This window comes from Pleurodeles waltl, chromosome 4_1 (genome assembly GCF_031143425.1).
Source record: "Pleurodeles waltl isolate 20211129_DDA chromosome 4_1, aPleWal1.hap1.20221129, whole genome shotgun sequence".
NCBI classification, from domain to species: domain Eukaryota; kingdom Metazoa; phylum Chordata; class Amphibia; order Caudata; family Salamandridae; genus Pleurodeles; species Pleurodeles waltl.
The window spans coordinates 888718764-888736717 of record NC_090442.1 but is presented as its reverse complement, the minus strand read 5'-3'; positions in this window follow the sequence as shown (position 1 = coordinate 888736717).

Sequence of the window (17954 nt, the reverse complement as noted above, 5' to 3'; positions counted from 1 at the left end):
GATGTATGGAGCAGACTTATTATATATTATTTTGTACTTTATCACTTGTTAATATTCAGGTGCATAATGAGTGTTTATGATGATGGATTGTCAATATGATTGTATAATATTTTCATTATAAATGTTTGAGTGATTATCGAATTGTTAATATATTGGAGTGGTCATGATACACATATGGTGATTTCCCTGAGCTTTGATATGGATTTCTTTAGATTCTATTGATCTAGCAATTTAAATTGATGCCTTGTTAGATTGTGTTATACTTTGGATCTAGTGGGGCTTGTGATTGGTCTTTTTCTTATTGCTCGGTTTTCTTGCATTTAGCATGAGTTATAAGCATTAGATGTTTTTCAAGATTTTGGTTTGCCTTAGACTTACCTTATATTACTAAATCTATTTTGACTTAAGTGATTACACCAGTTTATGTTTATATTCTTTATTTCAATATGGCGCTGATAATGGGCTTTTGTAGTCCCTTTTTGATTGCTATACTTCGTTATGGATAGGAGGTGTGGAGTTTATGTAGTCCATCTTCTATTTCGATGGCACGTATCACGTACGTTTAGAGCTCTGGCTTTTAAAAAATCGGGCTTTCCCGGGCGCCGGCTTCGGTATTTACACACGCCGAGGCGCGCAACGAACACGTTTGGATTATTGGTTAATCCACGTTACATGGTTGGAGGTAAGCGGATAGCTATACAGTATCGGGCGATTAAGTTTTAAATTTGGACATTTTCTACAATTAGGTGTTTTTGTTTTATTCCTATAGTTAATCAATCATACGATATTGGTACTGGATGGAAATTTGATTGGCTAATACAATATTAAGGTATGTACTCTCAGGCAGTTTTATATTATTTGAATCATTGAACTCCGAGTATCTTGGAATAATAATTTAGAATATTGATACTTTTCTTATTTGCATTATAGATTCAATTGATGACGTAATATCAGTTCGTCATCTTTTTACATTTCTTACTTACCTATGAAGGTATGTGCTGAGTTTTCGTGCATTAGATCAATACGGGTTAAATAATTGCACTACATAGGTGATTGACCTTCTTGAATTGGTTTGATTAGTGGTTCTCTATACCTTATGTTTGCACATTTTGTATCATATTCTTTGGGTGGTTTATTTGACTTATATTTTGAATATAAGTTGTGATATGAGTACCATGATCACTTCAATATATCTATTTATCACTTAAATTTTGTTTTTGAATTTTGAGACCTCCATATGGTGTTTCCTTGTAGAATAAGTCACCTCTTATCACTTATGTTGTAATATAGATTTCTTCTCACGAGTGTCACTGGTGTTGGGACATTCTATAGATAAGTGTGGATTAAATGTCATTATATTTATCATAGTAATAATTATGTTTTGTAGCCCTGATGAAGTCTTTGAGAAGAATTTATTCTCATTGGACGAAACACGTGTTGGCTGTTGTTGGACTTCAGAAGAGTTGTTTCCATATGGACTTAAAGTTTTGTCATTAAATTGACATTGGATTACTGGGGGATTGTTCTTATGATTTTTATTTCCGATCCGATTACGATTAATGATCACTTTTCCTAATTTTGTGACGATTGTCGGCCCAAACTGACTTTCCATTCTCGAGTGCCCTGACATGTACATAATCAGAAAGTTGAAGACACTTTATCAAATCAGATTTGCAGATATATATAAAGCTGAACGAGTTAAATGTTCACAGAGTTTTCTTTAGCAGCTTAGTCTCTTATCGGTTTAGCAGCTTTCGTCTCAAAATTGGTTTCAAAGTCAATCAAGTTATCAATGTCTTATCCGGTTCAAAAGTCAATCAGGTTGTCAATGTCTTATTCGGTAATATTCATAGAATTTCACTTTTCAAGTACCAAAGTGTTGTTCTGCTTCTTCGTTTTCAAGACTGAGAGATAGAAATTTGTCTCACCAATCGTTAGTGGCTGTGTATGCCCACTCTGGACCAGAATATCTTCTGCTCGTTTCAATTTTGCATCTCCTTTCGATTCTTTCTCGCTTATGTCTTGTTCTTTGGCTGTGTCTTTTTCTTCACTCGGTGTTGTTATTACGATAGACACTTCTTTTCTTTTCTCCTTCAATTTTGGCCCTTCGTTTTCTTTTAATATTTCTTTAGTCTTTGATTTCACTGGCGATATGCTTTGTCTCCGTTTCGCGCTGCTTTCACCTGATGGACCTGCAACCGGTTGTGTAAGAATTTGAACGATTTCACTCTGTTCTGTCTTGTCTCCTTCCCCTAGGAGGTCAATCAGGTTTTCTCTTTCTTTTCCTGTATCGTCTGCTTCTGGGAAAGCCCTCCTCCTATTACGCTCTCCTGCTTCTTCACATGTGACAGGATCTTTGTCACCTTCAGGATCTTTGTCGCTTCCTGAGGCTTCTTCTCTGTTGTCCTCAAAAGGATCGACTGCGTCTTCCTCAGAAAATATTTCTTCTGTCTCGATTTCTTCTCGTTCACTTTCAGGCTCTCTTTGTTCTGTCTCAGTGCCTGGTACTTTCCTGTCGGTTGCTGGTAATTTCAGCGCTTCAACTTCCTCTTCTGTGGGGCATGTCACCCTTTTCGTGTGACTGGCGTGAATCCAGTTGGGAACTCCTGCACACTTCACAGCGGTGGTAGTTGTCAGAATCACTTGGAAAGGTCCTTTCCAACGGGGTTCCAGACACGACTTCCCCACGTGCTTCTTTATCACGACCCAGTCACCTGCTTTCAGGGCGTGTCCTGGACCTTGGATCTGTGGCAAGGTGGTTGCCTCCACCTGGTGATAAAAAGAGCGGACCCCATCAGCCAGACCTTTGCAGTAGTCCAATACCATATCATCGGTAATATTTACAAGTGCATTTGCAGGAACTGCTGGAAGTCTCATAGCTCTGCCCATGAGGATTTCATGAGGTGATAGTCCAGTTTTTCTATCAGGTGTGTTTCTCATTGACATTAATACCAAGGGCAATGCGTCAGGCCATTTCAAGTTTGTGGATGCGCATATTTTCGCCATCCTCAATTTCAATGTGCCATTTATTTGCTCCACTAGCCCTGATGCTTCAGGGCGGTAGCTACAATGCAATTTTTGTTCAATGTTCAGTGCTGCACACAGTAATTTGATTACTTCATTAGAGAAGTGACTTCCCCTATCTGATTCTAAAGAGATCGGGAATCCGAAACGTGGTATTAGCTCTCTCAAGAGTAGTTTTGCAACTGTGAGACTGTCATTTCTGCGTGTAGGGTATGCTTCAATCCAGTGACTAAAAATACACACAATCACCAGCACATATTTCAAGCCTGCATGCATAAGCATCTCAATGAAATCCATTTGCATCCTGCTGAATGGACCACCTGCTCTTCCAATGTGGCTCAAATTTACTACTGTTCCCTTCCATGCGTTCATTTGTTGGCAAATGACACAACGATGGCAAACTGCTTCAGCAACTTGACGGAATTTGGGATTAAACCAATCGATTTTGAATAATCTAATCATAGCATCCCTTCCAAGGTGGGCTTGTCCATGATACAACCTGGCCAATTGCGTTAAAAGACTGTCTGGTAGAACCAATATCCCTTCACTTGAAACCCACAAATCATCTGGTTTCTTATGCATTGTAGTTTGCTCCATGAGAGTTTCTCATCCTTACTGACATTATTTTGTAGGAATTTCAATTCTTCAATTGTATCTACAACCTTTAGAGCAAAGGCTTCACTTGGTTCAAGTTCTGGCTCATTTATCAAGTTCCATTCGTCTCTGAGAAATATACAGTTCAATGCGCAAAACCTTGCGACTTGATCTGCATATCCGTTTCCCAAAGAAACGAAGTCTTGTGATTTCGAATGTGCACTGCATTTTACCACTGCCACTTCTCCTGGCAACTGCATAGCGTGGAACAATTCTCTTATTCTTTTGCCATTTTTCACTGGTGATCCTGAAGAGGTCATGAAGCCTCTCTGTGACCACAATTGTCCAAAATCATGCACTATTCCAAATCCGTACTGACTGTCAGTGTAAATGGTGACTTTCATTAATGCGGAAAGTTGGCAAGCTCTGGTAAGGGCTACTAGTTCCGCTACCTGCGCAGAGTAAACTCCTTGAAGCCAAGATGCTTCCAGAACACCTGTTATTGTACATACAGCATATCCTGCTTTCAATATTCCTAGTGCATCTCTTAAACATGAACCATCAACAAAAATTATTTGATCATTTTCTTCCAATCGGGTATCTTTGATATCAGGTCTTGATTTTGTACAAAATTCAGTCACCTGAAGACAGTCGTGCTCGATGTCTTCAGCGTTCTCAATTTCGACATTTTCACTGGGAAACAAGGTTGCTGGATTCAACGTAGTGCACCTTTTCAGCTGCACATTGGGTGATCCCAAAATTACTGTCTTGGACCTTGTAAGCCTAGCACCGGTCATGTGCTGTGTTCGGGAACGTGTCAAAAGTATTTCGACTGAGTGAGGGACCATAACTGTTGAAAGATGTCCCATCACTATTCCTTCACTCTGGTTTAGGCTTATACCAACTGCTGCTACAGCACGCAAGCACGCTGGTAAGGCTGCTGTGACTGGATCCAAAGTAGCTGAAAAATATGCTACTGGTCTGTTTATGCCACCATGGGCTTGAGTCAAGACAGACAAGGAACATGCATCACGTTCATGACAAAACAATGTGAAAGGCTTTGTGTAATCAGGCATACCTAAAGCTGGAGCTCAGCACATGCATTCCTTTAACTCAATAAAATAATCCATTTCATCTCTTTTCAACACTATTTCATCCAGCGCATCTTTCTGGGTCAGTTTCAGTAAAGGTTTGGCTAGAGTTGAGAAATTGGGAATCCATTGGCGACAGTAGCTTACCATTCCCAAAAACTTTCTCACCTTTTTTCTCGTCTTGGGTGGGCTCATTTGAAGTACACTTGTTATTCTTTCTTTCATGATTCTTCTCAACCCTTTCTCTATTTGGTGACCCAAATATTTAACTTTCTTCTGGCAGAATTGCAATTTAGAAGGAGACACTTTGTGTCCATTCCTTCCCAAATGGTTCAATAGGGCAATAGTGTCAACCGTACAGTCATTTTCTGTCTTGGATGTGATCAGTAAATCGTCAATATAATGTACCAAGGTTGATTCAAAAGGTAATTCCAATGATTCCAAATCTTTCTTTAGAATCTGATTGAAAATTGATGGTGACTCCGAAAACCCTTGAGGAATTCGACACCAACTATAGACTCTGTCCAGGAATTTGAAGCAAAAGAGAAATTGGCTGTCCTCATGAAGAGGCACAGAAAAGAATGCTTGTGACAAGTCGATGACTGAGAACCACTCTACATCACAGGGAATTTGAAACATTATCACAGCTGGATTTGGTACCACAGGACAACATTTGACTATTATGTCATTTATTTTTCTCAAATCTTGAACAATTCGGACCTTTCCACTTGGTTTTATTAGTCCCATGATTGGTGAATTACATGGACTACTTAGTACTTCTCTCAGTATTCCCTGTTTCACAAACTCGTCAATGAGTTGGGCGACTTTCATGAGAGTGTCTTGCGACATATGGTATTGCGGAGTCTGAGGAAAATTTACATTGGGTTTTATAGTCACTTTCACTGGTTCTGCTCCTTTAACCAATCCTACTTCTTTCCCTGTCATATCCCACACTTCTTTTTCAACTGTTTCCTGTAGTTCAGCAGGAATATCTGCTTCAGTGAGCATTGGATAAAGAGTAATCAGGGGATACTCTTCATCGACAGTTTCCACTTCGTCCCCTCCTAAACTGTCCTCTTCTTCCTCATCATTGTTTGTCTGAATTTTAATTCCATCATTTGAGCACATAATCGAGCATCCCAATTTGCACAATAAATCTCTCCCTAATAGGGGTATCGGGCTTGAGTCACACACCACAAATTTATGTGACCCTTGATAGTTACCAATTCTGACTTGAACTGGATCTGTGATTGGGTTTGTCAGATATCTATTTGCTACTCCCACTACTTGAACTGTTCTCCCTGAAAGTGGCAAATTTGGTACTTCGATACTTCTGACTGTAGAGCGTGTAGCTCCTGTGTCAACCAAGAATGAAAGGCTGTGACCCATAACTCTTCCTTCCACATACGGACCCTTTTGATCAACTTCCAAAGATGCTGCAAGCATACAATTTCCCTCCTCATCTGAACTTTCACCCTCCCATACATCGTTTATTCCATTCTCACTGTGTAACGGGAATTGGTGTACTGTGTCATTTTGATTCATTCCTTGACCTGTGACCTGTTGAGGAAGCATTACTTGTTGCTGATTCATTGGTGCTAAGGGTATTTGCATTTGCTGATTAGGTACCATAGGAAACTGCTGTTGCATTGGCTGCAACTGTGCCATTTGTATACGGGGCATTTGCACCTGCTGTGATTGTATGGGTTGTAGACCCTGCATCTGATTCACATTATTTTGGAAATTTGGATTTGGACCTTTCAATTTCGGTCCTCTCATATTCTGAAAAGTATTGACATCATTGTTTTGCTGACCTACACCTTCCTGCACCAACATTGGGCACTCCCGTTTCCAATGCCCGATGATTCCGCATGTGTGACATGGCATCACCTTCTTCATTGCCTGTATACCATTTGGAATCACAACAGTATTTAAATCAGGACCATTATTCACAAAACCTCCTCGGCCTCTGCCTCTCATCTGTGGCTGAAACATAGCATTTCCCTGCTGTTGCTGCTGCGGCAACTGTTGTTGAAAACCTTGCTAACCTTGCAAACCTGTCTGAGCTGCTCTAATCTGCATCACCATCACCTTTTCTTTCAACCTTTTCTGTTTTGTCTCAATCTCATCACTGCAGTATTTTGCACAGTTCAACACTTCATCGATCGATTTTGACTGCCAACAAATCAAATGCATTTTAATCATCTGGCTAATTTCGGGTCTGAATCCTTCCACAAATCTGAACACAAAATGGAGCATGTCCTTTGCCTCAATCGTTTCCGTACCACTGTAATTTTTAAACGCTTTCAACAATCTCTCATAATATGCATGTATCGACTCTTTAACTTCTTGTGCTGTTTTGTCAATTCTCTGCCAATCCACATTTTTCGACGCAACCTTTGTTTTCAAATGCTCAATCACCTTATGGTATAAACTCATTACCGTAGGCGATGGTGCACCTGTGTCCCTATCTCTTTCTGGTTCACTTGTTGGCCAACCCACAGCCTTTTTACAATCTTCCCACAAATCTGCCGGAACCACAATTTCGAACAAGGTATTCAGGTCTTCCCAAATACATTTTGCGAGTTTCACAAATCTATCTGTTTGTTGATTCCATTCGATAGGTTTCTCTCTTAATTTAGGAAAGTCATCCGTAAAGGATTGAATATCGCACCTGTGCCACGGTACATGGACAAGTTTTCCCCCTGCCGTTTCTCTCATTGGTAACATGGTTATCAGATCATCATTCTGTTGTACTTTTTCATTCCGGTCTGGGGTACTCTCTTTCTTCTTGTCCTTTTTCTTAACCCACTTATCTAGACATCTCCAAACCTGCGCGCTTTGCAGTATCTCTTTAAGGTGTGTTTTCATTCCTGCAGATCTCATGTGTTCAAAATCTTTTGTCTCAAAGTCTAACCTGTAACTTCTGCTCAAGTGTTTGGTCTTACCTATGTCGACCTTGTTTCTGTCTGCAATTTCTTGTAACTTATGTATGCTGCTTACTTCTCTTGTAATTCTAGGGCACATGTATCTCAGCTCTTCTTCTGTGTATGATTCTAACCTGTTCAAACCCATCGTTCCGTATACTAGTTTGTCTGTTTCCATGCCCAATCTTATTTTATTCAAATATTCTTCTCCCTTCCCGCTGGGTGTACTCTGTGGGGAGTTCAGGCTGTTCAACCATTGTGTTAACTGTTGCGCGTTCAGTCCCATCAATGTAGCACTTACATCGACCGCTACTGATGGTTTGTGTAACGTTTTTATTTTTGAAGTTAGCGGTACTATTAGTGGTGGACTTGACCTTACAACAGTTGACGGAGCACAAATTGGAATTGGACTAAATTCCAACAAGGACCCAGATCTATTTAGCAGTGTACCTACCAGAGTCGTTTCTTGAGTATTTTCTATGCATCTCCTCCCTGTCTCATTTTGTGTCATTACCCCTTGGTCGCATACATTCGGCTTTGCCTGTATATACAATGGTACTGGCGGACTTACAGTGATAGGCAAAGATATTGCATCCGGATTCTGTCTGTTCCCCGAATTCTGTGGCATGTTAATTCCCATATTATGATTCATCATTGCTGGCATGTCTAACTGATTTTCTGCTATTTGAATGTACTTCGGCACTTCTTGCATCTGCTTTTGAGGCATCAACATTTGTGTTGATTCGGCTTAAATCAATGTCGGTCTTTGGTAATTCTGTCCTCCCTGCACCATTAAACTAGAAGTCATTTCCAAATTATGCTCATCACAATAGCGCCTTTGAACCTGTGGCTGATAATCATTGACAGGTTTCAATTTAGGAATGTCAGGATATATTCTCTGAACTTGTGGTATTTCTGGTGTAAAAGGCATGTCGGGACTACTTTGCCTCTGCGATATTCTCAAATTCGGTGTTACATTACCCTGTATTGGTTCTGGAGGGGCAGTACTAGTGCTTGGGCCATTTTCGCTTTCCACATATGGTGGTGGGCGGTCATTTAGCAATTGCATAATTAACTCCTCATCATCTGATTCGTCTGACCTTTTCGAATTTCTATTGTTTTCTCTATCTCTGGACTGACTCCTGTTTGTTTTATAGGTAGCTTTCCTTCCTTCCGTCTCTGCTTCGTCAGTAATTGCTGGAAAAATTTAATTCCATGCAATACGTCTGATCTCCAAACCTTTTGAGTACTATCCCATTTAGCATCCGCTAGTGTCTTTTCTACTTTTCTCACTCTTGTCTCAAATTTCTTTTGTTGTTGCCTTCTAGCCATTTGCTCACAAATTGCTAATGCTTCAAACTGTGCTGGTCTTGGAGGTACTTTCATGTCGTATAGCGCGAATCTTAGATTCTCCAAAACTCTTAGGTTAAATGACCCATGGATAGGGAACGCTACACTACCATGCTTCTCTGTTAATTTACACCATTGCTTTAACCAAAGACATGGTGCAACACCCTTTTCTTCAATCACGATGTAAGCTGGTGTACCCTCAGGCGGTGTTTCTTCTCCTACGTTTGCTTTAATATATACATCTCCCCTCAAGGCACTCTTAAGTGCTTTGAAAAATTTCATCTTTCTGTCTTTTATTTTCTCAAAAAAATGTAATCAATAAGTGACTTTAATTCCCGGAATACTCTTCGCTTGCCTTTCCCCACCAATTGCGCTTCACGGACTGCGTCCAATCCGTGCGCGACCCTTCTCACCAACCATCCTATCCCAGCGCGGCTCCTAGTGACGTCACACTCACACACTGCGGCTGACAAAGTCTCGCGGCTTGTCCTCCTTCATTCAGCTTCACTCAAAACGAATTTCTGCAATATATCGCGAGCACTAACCAAAAGAAGAAAACAAATCTGTCGGTTTACTACAGGAAGGGTAATACAATCGCTTCAGAAACCTTAGGGATTTTTCACTAGCCTCAGCAGTTATTCCATCTTTCTCGGTTTCCCACTTTCGCAAGCAAAGTTTGACTCGCAAACTTTACTGTCAACTGATCATTAACTATTCTAGCGCGCCTTAGAATTCGTCAAATCTCAAAGTTGAAAATTTTCTTTCATTCCTCAATATTCATACTGACTTGTTGACCACGCCCGATCAACTTACTAAACCGAACAAATTACAACATCAACCAAGTGTCTCATACACTTTTCAACATACTCCGGAGTCTCTTGACCTCGCAGGGCCCGTCTCAACATCAACAACCACGTGGACAATTTTTCCTGCACAAAGCGCTACACACATATGAAGTTCGACGACTTCCCTACTTTCACACTTTGGAGTACCACTCCTCTAAAATTTTGATTGGAGTTCGTAACCCTATAAAATCCTCACAAACTTCTCAATTCGTCTGCGGCAATAAGCTATGCAAGCGCAAAACCCTAACTTCACTCATACCGTCACTAGAAACATCGAAAAAATTCTCACATCTCCATTTCCTCCATTCGCAAGCTCCGAGATTCCGGGAAAGTCATTGGGGATTCAGGGCATCATCATCTCTCCAACTTGTTTTATCAAAGAAAATTCTAACTTGAATCCGTCTATTGTTCGGATGGGGTCCCAAAGGGCGAAACCATCAATCTCTGCTACCATCTACTGATAGCGCATCCAGTCTTTATAAATTACTTGTACTTGGACATGCTGGAGGTCGGTGAACCTTTTAACCAAGTTAGGTTCTCCTCATCCAAGAATAGTCGGATCACTTGAATCAATAATCAATAACCATTATAATCAATACCCAATACTCAATTAATAGATCAAACAACACATTAGGAATCACTAACAATCAGTATTTTGACGCACCATGACCTTTCAGTCATGAATAACCACACCAGTTTATTAAAAGTTAATGAGTTTATTTCCCTATATTAACAAAGCTAACACAATATATATGAGTCTCAAAATCAAATGATATATGTATACGAACATTACTAGCTGTCCATAACGACAGAAGAAACGCAATCTACGCAAAATCTGGATTATAATGCACTTGGTTATAGCAATGCAAACCACTAATATGAGTAACTGAATTTGACTAATTGCATACATCGGTCAGCATAACAAGATTTAAATTTAGCATGGTGCATCAAGTGAATACCTCAACTAACCTCTAATTAGCATTGGCATGTGGGGCTTCATGCAAAACAGATTTAGTTAACACAAATTTAGAAAACTTCTAGCTTGGGCCCTATCAAAACAAGCAGTCGGTACCTAGGAAGGAAAACACAATGCATAATACAATTATCCTTTCATAATAACCAAATACAATCAGCATTCAAGAAAAGTCTTTGTCCTTCAGGTATTGGTTCGATCAGCATGGGGCAGATTTCAAAGGGGCAAAATTAAGGGCAAGTTTCCTTGCGGCAGCAAGGAAAATGGGGCAAATGTTACTGCATGGACAGGACGGGGCAAAATTAAAGTTAAAGTCTCTAGGGTGAGAATTCTTAAGTCTCTTTCTCTGCGACAGAGAAAAGGCATCAATGGGTCTTTTAAAATGGCGTCTTGAATCAGGCTTCAAAATGGCATCAAGGAAAATGGCTGACTTCTCTTTGTCCGGTGGGTTTAAGTAAGAAACGTTCCAAATTCTTCGGGGTCTTCCATTGGAGGGTTCATAGGGTGGCTTCCTTTTGACCAATGAATAGTGTCTTTCTCCTAGTACTCATTTATGCATAAGGTGTCATTGGAGCCTTGGAGCACAAGTTGCAACAAAGTTTGCCAATTAATTCTAAATCAGTGTCTTTATTGTCTGCACCTGCAGAAGCTGACCTTGCTTCAAAGGGGATGAAACTAGCCTAGCACGAAACCTTGAGATAAGTGTATTAGTCATTTCTACTGGAAAAATACAACCTTAAAGTAAAAGAATATGTCTTTGTTAATACAAGTGAAAACCACGCAGTTAAATTTGAGACCAGGCAACTAGGCCAAAGCCTCTGCTAAATTTAAGGTAAGCATATAACAGTTTCAACAAGATCATAGAATACATTTGCAAATATGACGGATTACTACATTTGTCGATTCTTCATGATTAATTAAGCTTGTTTATAATAATGGTGAACTACCTCGTGGTCACAATTTCCCACGTACATTATTTTTCTTTGCTAAAATCACACTACCTTATACGATTTTGTATACATGATATATGAATATTTGTTAGTCTTTCTTTTTCTGCGTCATCAGGGGCAGCAACAATGGCATAACGAAACCTGAGGGGACCCCCTGCAAAGTACATTGAGAGTGGCCATCCTCCCAGGCTCACCACCTACCACTTTTGCTGAAGGGCGTCCCTTGGAGCTAGGGGGCCATCTCACACTGTAGGGGCTGTGGGAGGCGTATGTTACACCACTGGGCAGCAACTAATTAACTCTGATATACAGTGCGCCCTTTCCTCACAAACAGCACAAGCTGCTGAGGACCGAATGACTCAAAAGCAAAAAACAGTGTGCAGAATTCTCAAAATAGAGGTAAAAGACATCCCTCCAATACAATCTCACTAACAATAAAATACAGCATTTTAAAATTACTGGTGACAGGGAACCTGTGTAAGGCGGCGCATCCACGCTTTCGTTTGGCTAATATAGGTGTAGCCCAGCTGGTACCTACAAGATGGCGAGGCAGTGTGGGAAAGCCAACCAGGAAATGGGCTAACAACCAATTTTATGTCAAGACCGGAGGCACCTATTATGCTTCTCTAATTTTGCTTTAAATAAACTTCAGCAGTCAAGAAACTACAATGCCCATGAGGCTTAGCAAAGAATAGTCAATGGGAACGAAAAACATAACGTCCACAGGCAGGTCGCTCCCCTCACCGCCACGCAGCCCCCAGTGTGACCGCTCTCGCTGCCGTGCCCTGACTGCCTGTGCCTGCCTCCTGTGACCGAGCGCCAGTGTCTGCCGATCCTGTGCCCCGAGTGCCTGTGTCCCTGGTATTGTTACTGTTATTGTTGCCCTGATTGCTCTCCCTTACTTGTTGCCTTGACTTGACTGTGCTCCCTTTTTCTCAGCTTCCCTCGTCTTGCCGCGCGTCCCCCTCGCCGCCCGTTCTTCCCGCCGCCGCGTCCCGGTAGCTCCGCCCCCTTGCACCCCATTGGCCGCCCCGCTCCCACCTGCTCCTCCCTCCCTCTTCCCCTCATATGGAGGCCGCGCAGCGGCGGAGTGAGTGACCTCTGACCCTGGTTCCCAGGCAGGTCGCTCCCCTCACCGCCACGCAGCCCCCAGTGTGACCGCTCTCGCTGCTGTGCCCTGACTGCCTGTGCCTGCCTCCTGTGACCGAGCGCCAGTGTCCGCCGATCCTGTGCCCCGAGTGCCTGTGTCCCTGGTATTGTTACTGTTATTGTTGCCCTGATTGCTCTCCCTTACTTGTTGCCTTGCCTTGACTGTGCTCCCTTTTTCTCAGCTTCGCTCGTCTTGCCGCGTCTCCCCCTCGCCGCCCGTTCTTCCCGCCGCCGCGTCCCGGTAGCTCCGCCCCCTTGCACCTCATTGGCCGCCCGCTCCCACCTCCCAGCTGCTCCTCCTTTCCCTCTTCCCCTCATATGGGGGCCACGCAGCGGCGGAGTGAGTGACCTCTGACCCTGGTTCCCAGGCAGGTCGCTCCCCTCACCGCCACGCAGCCCCCAGTGTGACCGCTCTCGCTGCCGTGCCCTGACTGCCTGTGCCTGCCTCCTGTGACCGAGCGCCAGTGTCCGCCGATCCTGTGCCCCGAGTGCCTGTGTCCCTGGTATTGTTACTGTTATTGTTGCCCTGATTGCTCTCCCTTACTTGTTGCCTTGCCTTGACTGTGCTCCCTTTTTCTCAGCTTCCCTCGTCTTGCCGGGTCTCCCCCTCGCCGCCCGTTCTTCCCGCCACCGCGTCCCGGTAGCTCCGCCCCCTTGCACCTCATTGGCCACCCCGCTCCCACCTCCCAGCTGCTCCTCCCTTCCTCTTCCCCTCATATGGAGGCCGCGCAGCGGGCGTGCCGCTGGCGCGCCAAAGGCAAGCCCATCTGCGTCCGTCTGCGCCTGTCCGCGTCTGGACCGCGCCCAGCGCCAGACCCCCTGGCCCCCGCCGCTGCCAGCCTACCCGCCAGACCTACGACGCCGGCACCCTCCTCGCACTCAACACCAGCCGGATCCCCGGGTGCTGCCGTGCCGACCCAAGACGCACCCACGGACCCTTCGCCTGCCAATCATGCAAGTTCTCCTGCATCCAGACCCGCACCGCACCCGCCAAGCCAAGCACCAGCAGCAACCACCTGAAGTGCATCCTGCTCAACACCCGCTCCATCCACAGACACGCTGTGGAACTCTGGAACCTGCTCGACACCACATCTCCAGACGTCGCCTTCCTCACAGAAACCTGGATGAACGCCTCCTCAGCGCCCGACATCGCCATCGCCATCCTGGGCGGATACAAGATTACCCGGAGGGACCGCGTCAACCAGACAGGAGGAGGCATTGCCATCGTCCACAAGAACACCATCCGCATCACGACCAACTCCGACGACACCCTCACAGCTGCCGAACATCTCCACTTCCAGATTCACACCGACCCCAAGACCACACTCAGAGGCACCCTCATCTACAGACCCCCAGGACCCTGCACACAATTCAGCGAAGACATCGCAGACTTCATCAGCCCTCACGCCCTCTCCTCCGCTGACTACATCCTCCTAGGGGACCTCAACTTCCACCTGGAGAACAACAACGAAACCACCACCCTGCTGGACAACCTCGCCAACCTAGGACTCAAGCAACTGGTGAACACCCCCACCCACTACGCCGGACACACGCTTGACCCAGTCTTCTACTCCAGCAAGTACATCTCCTTCAGCCACTCCACCGGACTCCACTGGACAGACCACAGCTGCGTCCACTTCAGCTTCAGAAGAACCACGACTCACCACCACCCACAACAGGCTCCCCGCAGAAGCTGGAACAAGATCACCACCGACCAGCTCTCCAAATCACTGAGCCAGAACCCTCCCGCCAGCTCAGCGGACCCCAACCAAGCAGCCAACAACCTCACACAGTGGATCACCAACTGCGCTGACAACCTCGCACCTCTGAAAACCCATACCATCAGGCCCAACAGCAAGAAAGCCTCCTGGTTCAACAACGACCTCAAGAACTCCAAGAAGAACTGCCGCACCCTCGAAAAAGCCTGGCGAAAAAACCCGACTACAGACAACATGACCGCCCTCAAGCACGCCTCCCGCAAACACCACCAGCTGATCCACACCACCAAGAAGACAGCATTCAAAGAACGACTAGACAACAACGCACACAACAGCAAGAAACTCTTCAGCATTGTCAAAGAGCTCTCCAACCCCAGCGCCGGAAACAACGACATCACCCCCTCACAAGACCTCTGCGACTCACTCGCCTCGTTCTTTCACCGCAAGATCGCCGACATACACAACAGCTTCGGCGCACAGACCACGCACCCAACCACCACACCGACGCCCCACAACACCACCCTCCGCACCTGGACCCCGGTCAGCACCGAAGACACCATCCATACGATGAACACCATCCATTCCGGATCACCAACCGAACCATGCCCCCACCACGTCTTCAACAAGGCCGACTCCGTCATCACACCCCATCTCCGGGACATCATCAATTGCTCCTTCAACACTGCTACCTTCCCGGAGAGCTGGAAGCATGCCGAACTCAGCGCCCTCCTGAAGAAACCATCAGCAGACCCTACCGACCTCAAGAACTACCGCCCCATCTCGCTCCTCCCGTTTCCTGCCAAAGTCATTGAGAAGACCGTCAACAGACAGCTAGCCACCTTCCTCGAGACTAATGGATCCCTCGACCACTCGCAGTCCGGCTTCCGAGCCAACCACAGCACCGAGACCGCCCTCATCGCAGCCACTGACGACATCCGAGCACTGCTCGACAACGGGGAAACAGCGGCCCTCATCCTCCTGGACCTCTCCGCAGCGTTCGACACTGTCTGCCACCGCACCCTAGTGCAGCGCCTCAGCAACATCGGAATCCAAGAGAAGGCACTAGAGTGGATCATCTCGTTCCTCGCCGGAAGAACCCAGAGAGTCCGCCTCCCCCCATTCAGATCCGAGGCCACCGAAGTCATCTGCGGCGTACCACAAGGATCATCAACGTCTACATGAGCCCCATCGCAGCCATCGCACGCCATCACAACATCAACATCATCTCCTACGCCGATGACACCCAGCTGATCCTCTCCCTCACCAACGACCCAGCCACCGCCAGAACCAACCTGCACGAAGGGATGAAAGACGTAGCCGAGTGGATGATGAACAGCCGCCTGAAACTGAACTCAGACAAGACGGAAGTCCTCATCCTTGGATCATCACCCTCTGCCTAGGACGACTCCTGGTGGCCCCCTGCCCTGGGCAGCGCACCCAAACCAACGGACCACGCACGCAACCTGGGCTTCATCCTGGACTCCTCCCTCTCGATGACCAGACAAGTCAACGCCGTCTCATCATCATGCTTCAACATCCTACGCATGCTCCGAAAGATCTTCCGATGGATCCCCACCGAAACCAGGAAGACGGTCACCCAGGCACTCGTCACCAGCCGACTGGACTACGGTAACACCCTCTACACCGGAACCATGGCCAAACTACAGAAAAGACTCCAACGCATCCAGAACGCCTCCGCACGCCTCATCCTTGACATCCCCCGACACAGCCACATCTCCGGACACCTGAGAGACTTGCACTGGCTCCCCGTCAGCAAGAGAATCACGTTCCGCCTCCTCACCCACCACACAAGGCCCTCCACGACATGGGCCCCAGGTACCTCAACAACCGCCTGACCTTCTACACTCCCACCCGCCAGCTACGATCGACCAGCCACACCCTCGCCGCCGTGCCACGCATTAGAAAAGCCACCATGGGAGGAAGATCCTTCTCCTACCTGGCAGCCAAGACTTGGAACTCCCTCCCCATCCACCTCCGTCTGACCCAAGACCACCTCTCCTTCAGGAAGCAACTCAAGACCTGGCTGTTCGAGCAGTAGCGGTCCCCCCTCCCCCAGCGCCTTGAGACCCTCCGGGTGAGTAGCACGCTATACAAATTTCTTGATTGATTGATTGATTGAACGTCGTAACAATAGGAGTCCTGTACATGGTGGTATAATGACCCTACTTAACTGGGAACAGCACTCTTTTCTTGCTGCTCGTGGTAAAGATAAGTACCTCATTATACATGTTTTCAATTTATATTTTACATATTGTTATGCTTGTATTCAGTGTTGATGTAATAATTGTATTTACTTTATTATAAGCGTTTCGCCATTTCTTTATTGAGCGCTCCTTGCGCATTCATACCATTCCACAGCACCTTCCTCTTATCATGTATATCCAACGGCTTTTAACAGTCGCACCTGTTAGCTCCATAACTGCTCCATAACTGCCTCATGGCCGCATCTCTGCCATCATGAGGCTTTATCGCCTCATCTCCTGGTTTCCCCTTCATGTGCATTCTGCCTTCTTCACGTGTCGGAAGACTCGATTTCCTTCTCCTGCCTCCGGCCGTGACTCCTCAGGCAAGTTCACTCCTCGACACTTCGCGTCAGAAGGGGAGCGGCCTACAACTCCGCCCTCCTGTCTTCCTCGGCCCCAGGCAAGAGTATTCACGCCTCCTTGAGCATGTTTAGTCCACTTTCTCCACCTCCTTTTTGCTCCTTGTAGTTTTTACCCTTTAATGGCCACGTTTACCTACAGAAAGCCTATTTTAAGTTTAATTTACTATGGAATTGACAGTTCACCCCTAAGGGAAGATAACAATGATGAGGGTGAAATTTGTAAAAACAATTTCAGTGATTTTATTCACAATTCGGTTGAACAGGCTGTTGCGGCCTCAATGGACAAAATGTCAAAACATTTGGAAAACTCTGCTAAAAGCAAGATGTCCAAATCTTTTCTGGCCCATTCTGCGGGGGAAAGCAGAAACTGTAAATTATTATTTAAAAAATCCTAGATACAGATGATGATATGGGAGATATAGATATTGCCTCTGATAATTTGGGTGACAATGACCTCTCCTTCCAAAAAATCCAAAATATCTAATTCTTCCTCCGATCAATTCAAGGCCAAAACAATTTTAGATTCTGAAGACTCCTATGATTGATCCTACCCTCATACACCACCCCAATTTAACCAAGTAGTTTCCTGCCTCACATGTTGGAGATTACATATCTTCTAGACTATGACTACCACTTGACAAACAAACCAGGGCAAAAGCAAGGTCTGGATGCCCTAGATCTTCTTTGCCCTCCAACATTATGTCTAC